Here is a 10,007-nt window from a genome sequence, read left to right on the forward strand (position 1 = left end):
ATTCTATGAAACTTTCTGGACACCACCCATCAAACTAACTACTCTGTATAAATTAATATCTATATTCTATAACTGTAAACACCAAGGACTTATCTCTTATTTTATAGTTAAAATATGGTCTTTCAAAGTTAGTTTGCCATTGTCTCTGTAAGTCTTGGGAATTAAAAGGCAAGAAGTTTCCCTTTGATTTGTATTCCAGATACCTATCATATGGTATATATTCATGATTTGACCGAGGGTATTAATTTACAGGAGAAACACATGTATTTTTTAGAAGATTATTTATTGAAATGCCATTTTTTCAAAAAACAACAACTCTTAGTAGAGGGAAAAATATATAAAAAAGAGTAAATGGTATTTGAAACCACATATTTGCAGCAATCCCTGAACAGCTATCATAATTTTTTTTTTAAAAAAAGGTTTTTGTTTAATCATGCTAGGTAGGTTGAACACTGAGTTACAGTTGTATTTTCCCTGTTCTCCATGAGGTTACGTTATAATATGCTGTCATATGTTAACACCACTTTGAGTTATATGCAGTTTTATGTGGATATACTTCTTGAATGAATCAACTGTTGTTTTCACTTTTGATGGGAGATTTTTAATTCAATTACTAAGTAAATAGATAATCATAAATTTTATAATAACCCAATTTAAATTGTGCTATTGAGTGAACACTTTATGAGGGTTTTGAAAAATCAGTCATCTATTACATTTTCTGTTTCATTAAAAAGAAACCACATCCTTTTACAGATTTTCCTTACTTTTCTGAGAAATTACTTTTAACCAATTTGATAGCATCGGGATTTATATTTAGAGACCTTACATGAAGAAAGTTTTTCATTTCTGTTCTCTGCTCCCTTGTGATAAGTATTCTCCTTAAAGGTATCATTCAATGTAGTAATCACATTAAAATCTTTCTTCCTTTCCCATCTATTATGTTGGAGCATAATAAAAAGCTAATCTTATGTGACAATTCTAATAGACATAGTTTGAAATGCATAAACAGTTACACAGAAATTATAAGAAACAGGCACATTTATATAAAAGTAGGTAACAATTATAATTTAAACAAGACCCATTACCTTAATAATTTAAACCTATGTATGTTTGGGATAAGAAAACCACAATGATTCAATTGGGGAAACCATAGCTCCCCCAAATCTCCTTCCTTATAAAAAAGAATTTACATAGCAAACATAAAGCATAGATTGCATGGCATGTGCTGATCTACTGACACTGACTTTTACACACTGAATGTCTCCCTCAAAAATTCATATTTTAAAAAGTGATCCACACTTGTGTTGAAAAGTAATTCACTTTTGAAGCCTTAGCCCACTGTATCTCAGAAGGTCAATATTGCCAGCCGTTGTGGCCCACTCCTGTAATCCCAGTGATTTGGGAAGCTGAGGCCAAAGGATCAAAAATTCGAAACTGGCCTTAAAAACTTAGAGAGACCCTCTCTCAAAATAAGAAATTAAAAAGGCTGGGGAAGTTGGGATGTTGCTCAGTAGTTAAACACTGCTGGGTTCAATCCCCTGTATCAAAAAACAAAAACAACAACCAAAATGCAGTGCCTTTAAAGAGGTAATTAAGTTAAAATGAGGTCATTAGGGTGGGCCCTAAACCAATTTGACTGAGGTAATATAAAGAAATTAAGACAGGCAAAAAAACAGTGAGGATGTTCCCAGTTCCCACACAGGGAAAAGGCCTTATGAAGACATAGTGAAATCTACAAGTCAAAGAGAATTGGCTCAATGGAAACCAAATTTACCTTCACCCTATTCTTGGACTTCTGGCCTCCAAAAGTGTGAGAAAATAAATGTCTATTAGAGTCACCCCCTCTGTGGTATTTTATTATGACAATCAGAGAAAACTAATATACTGCCCAATTCTCCCTTAGTACTAATAATGGCACCACAACACTGACAAAATAGAAAATAACAAATTTCTTATACATTGAAAATGAGAGAAAAAAGTCACTCCTGATGATATAAATAGTTTGAAGAAGCAGCTTTGTTACTCTTGCACAAAGTCTATTCTTATTATATTGGAGCTATTTGTTGTTTTTCTTTCCTCTTTGTTTGTTTGTTTTTGCCATTAAAACAAATCTACTTTGTCCTATGTCTTGCAAAAATAAAGAAAACTAATCTGAATATATTTCACTAAAAAGTGGGGGGTGGGAGTGATAACTATATTTAATACATCTCTAAAGTGTTTACTTTGCCAATAAAATATCACAATGATGAAAGGAGATGTACTCATCTTAAAACCTATGGCAGAATATTACAAAACATACACTGTATAACAGGCAGGAGTATAAAAATTTGCTTTGTTAAATACTGCTGTAAGACAGCTTGACATTTGGTCTTTATAATTAAAATCATAAACAACAGGTTAAGACACTTTGAAGTGCCTTCTGTTTTATAAACAAGTATGAAATTTAACAGCTGAAAATTTTCTTTATCTTGGCAACCTGTATTATGCCTTCCATGATTTAATTAATGCAAAATGAAAAATACATGATTCCAGGTATTATTACTGAATAGGTCTTCCTAAACTTATTTTTAAACTCATAAAATATGTAATTATTATTCAGATAAAGAAAATGAATATATTGTTATCTATTACTGCACCACAACCTAAAGCCCTTTGTTATATTTTGTTCCTCTCTGAATAAAAAAAAATGTGATTTTTTTATTATATTCTTAATATAAAAGAACAGTATTTTATGATCATTATTATATAAGAAGACACCTGTCCTATACAAAATCTAATTCTACTAGTCAGAGATCATTTTTAAGGTACTTAGGCTACTGTGGTAGCAGATATTATATCTTGAAGTCATTGAACACATACCAGATGACAAGCTAACAGAAAATTGAAAGACAATTTTCAATACTATGCTCCAACTAAATGCCAATTTAGAAACTAAATATAACTCCTGGATTCTGTTTGCACTTTGAAAATTGCATTACGAAGTTTAATAGTAGAATGAAATTTTCTGTACGTTCTACATGCTCAAGCCTTGAGGCTTAAGCAAAGTATGTTCCAAAAGAAAAGACACTGTTATTTAAGATGCAAAAAAAAAAAAGAATTCTAAAGTTATACATAGCTGTAACACTTCTTGTGTAAGAAAAAAAAATATTTTTTAAATACCGAACTCCTAAGTAATCAAAGAAACTGGAAATATTGGATTACAGAATATGGCTACTACTTCTAGAAAGAAATGCCCTGGTGTTTGCCACAGAAGCTTAGGGATTCATTCACAAACATTTGGGGATTGTCAGGACATAGTCACCAATCTCTAAGCACTTAACAAACTGTTTGAAAGGCTGGAGGAAACAATAACAGCTATAGGAAAAGAATTAATGACAGATAAACTATGTGGGTATGAACAGGGGAAGGTGTTGGGGTTTTTTATTCAGGAAGTGATGTGCAAAAGAAGTTTCAGAGAATGAATAGAAAGTTGGCTAGATGTGGTATCATTTACAAAGGCACAGAAACTGTTATAACTTGAAGTTAGTGAATAGCATGGCAACAGGAACAAGTCAAGTTATCAACAGAAGAAATTGTAAGGGGATTTATTTGTAAACTATATGAAATCAAGGAAAAGGTACTGTTGGATAGCCTGTGTTCAAGATATTTTGAATTTCAATACTAATTGGAAATGTTTTTTCCTTTTTCTTAAGCATGGTCTCCAATGAAATGTAACAGTAATATCTATTTCATAGTTGTTGTAATGAGCAAATTAAATTAATTGCTATTGGTAAAGATCAGTAGACTGAAGTTGGTATGTGCAAGTGTGCAATGAATTCAATCATTACCTAAGAAACTATCCAATTTGTTCTATCAAGAGATTACCCTAAAAACAAAATGGAGAATGATTCAGAAAGGAACAAAATAAGAGGTGGTAAGTATTCTAGGGGCTGACACTCAGATGATGAGATGTCAACTCAAATGTCTAAATCTAGGCCTCCATAGGAAGACTACGTGGCTTAAGAAACACTTTTTATAGTTCAGAAGGCAGGTGGTTAGTCTCAGAACTGTTTGCTAGCGTGGTGAGATACTTGGTGAGACCAGATTCTTGGATGTCCTCACATAAATTCTCTTTTGTGCACACAGGAAAAGACATCTCTTGTCTTCTCTTCTTTTTCTAAGTGAATTAATACCTGCTAGGAGCCACAGCAAAAGTATTATGATACATGGCACTTTTGGTTTAGGTGACTGCCAGCTAGCCACTGAGATGATATGATTATGTTAAGCTTTACATTTCATATGGAAATTGGACTCCTGCTGTTCACCTCGGCCTGTTACAGGACTCATGTTACTCATGTTACTCATGTAATGGGAGAGTTCCCATTGGTTGGGGAAGGATAGTAGGAGGGAACTTCCCGGGGAGGTCTAGGCGCCAGGTTCCAGTAAGACACACGTGGGTCGACTGGCTTGCTAGCAGGACGCACATGGGACGCTGGCGGCTTTTTTATTTTATTTTTTTATTTTTTTATTTTTTTAAAGAGAGAGGAGAAGAGAGAGAGAGGGAGAGAGAGAGAGAGAGAGAGAGAGAGAGAGAGAGAATTTTAATATTTATTTTTTAGTTATCAGCGGACACAACATCTTTGTTTGTATGTGGTGCTGAGGATTGAACCCGGGCCCCACGCATGCCAGGCGAGCGCGCCACCGCTTGAGCCACATCCCCAGCCCCGGGCTTTTTTAAACAAAGCTTTGTTTCCCGCTTGAGCGGCTTGTGTTTTTGTGCCCAGCCGGGTTGCGGAGGTTCATGCTTCTGTGCCCAGCCGGGTTTCGGCAAATACCATCATGGGAACTTTACCTCATGATTTCATCTAAGTTGTATTATCTCCCCAAATCCCTGATTCAAAACAATATCACATTGACAATTAAAGGGCTGTACATTTGAATATGAAGGGTGTGACTAAAGCATTCAGTCCACAGTACTGAAATGTAAAGTTATGAGTGAGAGATTGGGGAGGGGTTATGAGTTGCAGGGAGATTTGAAAACTATTAATGCATAGAACCTGTGTGGCCAGATCACCTAATATAGGAGACAAGAAGAAAATATGAGGGATGATTTTCAGACATGTACAGATGTTATTTATTAAGAAGACATTTTGGAAAAAAAATGAGTTATTATGGGTTCAGTTTGGGAAGTTTATTTTTTTACTTAATGTATAGGCTTATAAGGAACATATAGGCTGGGACAAAAATTAGAATAACAACAAAATTTTTCCAGACTTCTTGAATTAATGTATATATATGTGTGTGTGTGTATGTGTGTGTGTGTGTGTATGGACCCATCTAAAATTTGCTTTGGCTTCCACATGGTTATTTTCACTTTTATGTTTTCCTTGAAATTTTGATTCCAAATGCAATACTGATATGTATTTCACTTTCAGTTGCGGCTATCCTTCTTTTGTCATTTGGTCACTTACGGATGTCATGTTGTTGTTGTTATTGTTGTTGTTTTTGCTCAAAGATCCATCAACAAAAATTGGTGGTAGATAAACTTCTAATTACTGTGTTTAATAAATGGGAATGATCATAACACAATCTAAAATAAATCCAATTCAATTTTCAGTATCACTGTTCAAAATTTTCTCTGTCATGTATATTCCAGGGACCCTCTTCATCGCTTTATTTTTTCTTATGCTTCACCCTGTCATTAAATACTGGATCAAGTCTTCCTCACTTAGACACTACCATCCATTTTGTGTTTTGATTTTATCATTTTAAGTTCTAAAATCTTTTTCTTTTTAATAACTACAATATAGAGGTGAGACCTTGCATCATTTTGAGGAGTTATTCTACTCTCCATCTTTATCATCCTTGACTTTGGAGGACTGGAATAAGAACAGAAACTGATTACTCCATTTATTCTAATCCAAAAATGTCATTGACTTTAGGTTGCCACTCATAATAAAACCAAGAATCAAGAAAACATTTTGTTTGTTCTTAATCTTATACAGTTTAAATTCTTGGGAGGATCTTGTTTCCCTACCAAATTGGATTTTTCTTGATAGTAAAGTGTGTAGTTCAGGTTAGAAAGTGAATGAAAAAAATGCAGAATGAGCTGATGGTTTAAAAATTCTCACTGACACAGGTAGTCACAGAGGAGATGATTCCTCAGACCCAGAATATAGGAAGAAGTACTCTGAAGAAATACATCAAATCCTATTAGTGAGATTTCTCTGTAAGGTAGCAACAAACTGTTGCTTTGAACCAGGTCAGTCTACAGCTTCAAAAAAAATAGAGAGATAAAACTGTGTTAGAAGTATGTGCCTCTGAGTTAGGAGGTATTGAGATTGTAAACAGAGAAGAAAAGGAAAGGGAAAACAGAATGAAGGAACCTTGGACAGGCACTAATATATATATATATATATATATATATATATATATATATATATATATATGTTTTTATTCTACACCTGTGATCCTTTCTGAGGGAGTTCTAATAATGGGTTAAGTCACAAGAAGCACATTGAACTTCTTTTAACAATAGTTAAAACTTAAAATGAACTAGAAGGCACAAGCTAGGATTATACACTGAATATGCCCAGTGACAGTAGCTGGCTGACTTGATGTTCTTAAGTTTTCGGGTAAAGAATGAGAAATGTAAGAGTTTAGGAACTTTATTTTGATGTGTTTTAGGAGTCAATGCTATTTGACTGAGAAAAAGAAAAGTATTGAAGCATTTGAAGACTTTAAGGAAATACAAAATTATTGAGGTAAATGTTACATGCAATGAGAGGCAGAACAAACTGGGGATTTGTAAGCGGTTTGCTGGTAAGTATTGAGGGCAGAGATAACAAAGGAGTCCATAAATCCTTTATTGTTACTAACGTGGTTGTAGAAGAAGGTAAGAAGGCAAATGAATGAAGTAATAGATTATTATGGCTCAGATGTGAAATGTCCCCAAAAGGCTCATGTGTGAGACAATGCAAGAAGTTTTAGAGGAGAAACGATTGGCTTATGAGAACCTTAACTCAATCAGTGAATTAATCCTTGATGAGATTAACTGATTAGTAACTAAAGTGGTAAGGTGTGGCTGGTGGAGGTGAGGAATTGGGGGTATGCCTTTGGGATATGTATTTTGTATCTGGTGAGTGGAGTCTCTTCTTCCTGGCCATGTTCTGAGCCACCTTCCTTCACCACATTCTTCTTAAATGATGTCCTCTCTCACCTCAAACCCCAAGGAATGGACCCAGTTCTCTGTTAATAGAGATCTCTGAAACTGTGAGACCCAAGTCAACTTTTCCTCCTCTAAAATTGTTCTGGTCAAGTTTTTAGTCATAGCAGCAAAAAAAAAAAAAAAAAAAAAAAAAAAAAAAAAAAAGAAAGAAAAAGAAAAACTTACCAAAATATGGATGTTTAAAGATGTGTTGATGGTAGGAAGAGAGAAAATGGGATAAGATAAATTATTTATAACAAGATGATGATCTCTAAAGGAATATTCTCTCCATAGGCTTTGGAAAACTGTGGGATACTAGCAATACTTTTTAGAATCTCTTATTAGTGCTCAATAAATGCTCAATTGAGAAAGTTCCTAACATTCAATGATGCTATGTATTTAGGAGAATTTTTTTCCCAAAAAACATTTCTGAGTTAAAGTAGGAGCCTAGGTATTAAGACATCTTCATAAAATATCCTTGAACATTTCTGAGTTCATGGGTTTCAACTATTGGGAGAGGAAGCTGAGAAGGATAAGAAAGACATTGTAACTTAACCATCAACTAATATCTTATAATTTTGTAGGAATGTAACTGGGACTGAATGTCATCTCAAAATCTTCCTCCCTCAGTCACTCACGTGTCCACACCTACACAGGAGGGCTAAAACTGTTGCTCCTGTTTGAGTATTTCTCTGTATGTTCTCTGTGTATGTGCATCCTCCTAGCAACCCCTCTAGTATAGTGACTTCAATGCAACTAGACTTCTTGTAGTATAGCTCATAGTGTGAAAACTTAAGAGAGATAAATCTAGTTGAAAACTGTTGGCTCTTATAAGCTAGCATGAAAAATCATGTAGTATTACCCCATTGCATTATTTAGTTTAGACAACTCACTAAAGCCATCGCATGTTTGAGGGGACTTCAAAGCAAACTTTTGAGGAGCATAGTAAACTAAATAATGCCCCACTCCACAAATACAACTGCCTAATCACAGAGGCTTATTAATGTTACCTTACATGGCAGAGGAGATTTTGCTGATATGATTAAATTAAGGATTTTGAGATAGAAAGATCATTTGGGATAATTCAGATGGATTCAATTTAACAGCAAAGATCTATTTTCAAAAGAGGGATCAGGAAAGTCAAGTGTCAGTGAAGGCAGCATGTTGACAAAAGCAGAGGTCAGAATGTCAAGGCAAGACAGCTCCTAGGAGCTATAGGGGGAGTTAAAAGTCCCTCACCCACAACCACAAGAAGACAGGAGTTTTACTTGATTTTGACCTATTTTGGACTGCTGAATTCCAGAACTGTAAGACAATACATTTTTGTTGCTTTAAGTTGTTAACTTGATGATAATTTGTTATAGCACTAATAAGAAGAGTGTCAAAGAATCTGTGGGCACATTTGAAGACAATCCTATCTATCCATCATTTTCTTTGACTTGTTGAGAGACTCAAATGAGTTCATTAAAAACCCTGTATTATGTAGCTACCACGTGCTAGCATTGGGTTATATGCTATGGATATAAAGATGAATTAAACATGATTCCTTTCCCAAATATGCTCACAGACAGTATTCATAGAGGGACTTTGTGAAACTCTAAAGGGCAATATGAATATAATATGTTGTGAGTCACTTCTGAAGTTTAATATGCAACCCAACCATTCCTTAATTTACTAAATCATAAATCAGAATCAATATTTCAACAGATTGGAATTATGCATACATCATGAGTAAATTGCAAACAAATACAGAAGATAATTTAGAAATTAAATGTCAATAGGATTTGCAATAGACATTTACCACATCTCAAAGCAAGAAAACCTGTTAGAACAAGTATACTGTAGGCAATCTCAGTGCACAGAGTGTGTTAATGAGCTTCTAGTGCACTAAAGGATCGCCTCTAGGGATGAAAGTCCTGGATGGTTCATTCTTCCACTGAACTCTTAACTGAGGCAGCTAACAAGATGCCCAACTGTGATTTAGACACATATCCAGTAGAAACTAGATAGAGATTGTTAATTTATTTTGTACAGGTCAGTGAACTGATTCCATTAGGTGACAACTTACAGTCAATCGTGATAGGAGCATGAATACAAACTTGTGGCCAAGAAAGAGAGAGAGAGAATATCTTAAACTTTCCCACTTACTAGAAAAAGCAATGAGAAATAAGAACTCAACTAACATATCTATGTTTGTTATAATATTTAGGTCTTGGGACAACTTTGTATACTTGCAAATTCCAAATAAAATGCTAAGGTGTGACTAGCATACAGAAACAAGGCCATGAGATATGATATAGTTGATAGGAAACAAACACTTCTTTGTAGAACTGTATCTATTTTAATTCTTGAAGAAAGTTGACAGTTCAAATGATAACTAAATGTTTAGATGTTAAAAAATAGACGTCATCCAGAAAACTGAAAGGAATAATATTTAGTGGCCTGCTGCGGGTACTGGGGGAACCCTTTCTCCACAGGCACAGCTGTTGGCAGCTGGCCAGCATCTCAGGCAGGCAGCTGGCAGGGGAGAAATGGGCTCTGCCAGCTGGTGCTAAAAAATTAAAATTAAGGGAAAAAAAAAAAAAACCTGAGGCACACATGCATAACAATCAAGCCTTCAGTTTCTGGTGTTCTCTCTTATTCTTCCGTCCTTAGGGAAGTCTAACATGAGGCAGCTTCTCCCTCCCATCCCACCATGCTGAGATGTTCTTCTCAAAGTTTCATTCCCCTTTTGGAGCTTTTCTGTGTTCATTCATCCAACATACACTTCTTGAATCACAGTGTGGGCCAAGCAATGTGTTGAGGGTTGAGGATGAAGAAT

The sequence above is a fragment of the Urocitellus parryii genome, chromosome 2 (assembly GCF_045843805.1).
Source record: "Urocitellus parryii isolate mUroPar1 chromosome 2, mUroPar1.hap1, whole genome shotgun sequence".
NCBI classification, from domain to species: domain Eukaryota; kingdom Metazoa; phylum Chordata; class Mammalia; order Rodentia; family Sciuridae; genus Urocitellus; species Urocitellus parryii.